This window comes from Arachis ipaensis, chromosome B7 (genome assembly GCF_059453495.1).
Source record: "Arachis ipaensis isolate K30076 ecotype BB chromosome B7, ASM5945349v1, whole genome shotgun sequence".
In the NCBI taxonomy this organism is placed as follows: domain Eukaryota; kingdom Viridiplantae; phylum Streptophyta; class Magnoliopsida; order Fabales; family Fabaceae; genus Arachis; species Arachis ipaensis.
Window position 1 is genome coordinate 73,252,923 of NC_142442.1, and position 1,841 is coordinate 73,254,763.

The following is a 1,841-nucleotide window of genomic DNA, read 5'->3' on the forward strand; positions in this document are numbered from 1 at the left end:
TCCCTGCCTCTATTTTTTTTAACATATGAAAACAGAAACAGGGCACTCTCCTAATCTACAAGAATTCTAAAACAATCAAAATTAAAATTTAACAACAACTCTTTTTGGTTTTTGAAAAATTTTCAAATACAAGACACACAAAACTTACACTTCAAGTAAAATACAATCTAACAACAACTATTTTAAACAAAACATAAATCTAACAAGTAACCTAGTAATCAAAGCAAAGTATGCTAAAGTATGAAAATAAGAAAACTACCTAACAATAGCAACCCAATTCATTCATTGATTATATATACAAGAGAATGGAAAGAGTCTACCATGGTGGGGTGTCTCCCACCTAGCACTTTTAGTTTAAGTCCTTAAGTTGGACATTTGGTGGGGGCTTTTCTATGGTGGCTTATGCTTGAACTCCTCCTTGAATCCCCACCAATGCTTGCATTTCCAATAGCCTCCGGGATCCCAAATTAGGCGCACAAGGCCTTCAAGTAAGCTTAAGTAAATGACAAGGCCCCAAGAGTTTTGATTGTCGAAATGAATTCCGGGGTCCCAAACCTTGTTCTTGCACCCATCTTCTCGTTGACTACCATAGTTAGATTTGGGTGACAAAGCTTGTGAATTCTCAATTAAGCATCCAAACATTCTCCTAGACCCATGCAATTTGGTTCTACACCAACCATTGCTATTCAACCTTGAGCATGCAACCATCATGAACCTAGAGTGATGTTTCCAACCACTACACAAATTTCTTCTACTCTTAACTCCACAAAGAGCTCTAAGTTGACCATCATTTTCAATCAAACCATATTCAAGTGAGAGAGTAAAGCCTAGGGATAGGAATTTTACCCACTTGAATGTTGTGTAGGATGGTGACTTAGGAAGGGGATCTCCAATGATCTTGCAAGTTCCGCTCCTTTGTGCTCTTCTTTGACTACCTCCACCTCTTGGCAAGCTTTTTCAACTTCAATTCCTTGCCCACCAACTTCTTCCACACATTCTTCGTTGGTGGAGCTTGCCTCTTGATCATCCTCTTCCAATCTTTCATCATTCATACTATGCCTTGAAGGTTGCGCATTATCCTCTTCAACACCAAATTCAAGCTCATTGGAAGATGGTTCAACAACTTCCACAAGATCATCAACAACATCACTTGGTGTGGAAGTGTCTTCAAGCTTGAAATCCACCTCTTGTTCAATTTCTCCTAGCTCTTCAACCACTTCTTCTTCTTTAACAATCTCTTCATCCTCCACTTGTTGCAAGACATACCCTATCTCCTTGTCCTCATGTTGAGATTCTAAAATCTTCTTCATGCTCCTATCTTCGGTTGATTTCTCACATTCATCCGTGGAGATGCTTTGCTTATTGCATGAGTCCAATGATTCCAAGATAGCAATAATGTTAGCAAACTGAGCCATGATTTTTTCAAATATGGGAGGTGATTGATCTTGTGGTTGAGAGTTTTCATACATTGGAGGTGGAGGTTCTTGAAGGTATTGGGGGTTGAATTAGGGTGGTTCTTCATATGGTTCATATGGTTCACAAGGTGGTTGGTATGGTGGGTAAGGATTAGGGTCATATGGAGGTGTTTGGTGGTAAGGGGCTTGTGAGTAAGGTGGTTCAAAATCATGTTGAGGGGGTGGTTTATAGGCATATGGTGGTGGCTGTTGACAATCACAATAAAGGTCACCACATCCATTGGATTGATGTGCATTAGGATTAGGAGTATACCCATAAGAATCCGAAGAGTAGTTACGTTGGGGTGGCACTTGAATGGCTCAGGTGGCATAAAATGCGCTTTGGTCCTTGTGTATCTCCGTGAGGATAGTAGTCATGTCTCCAAG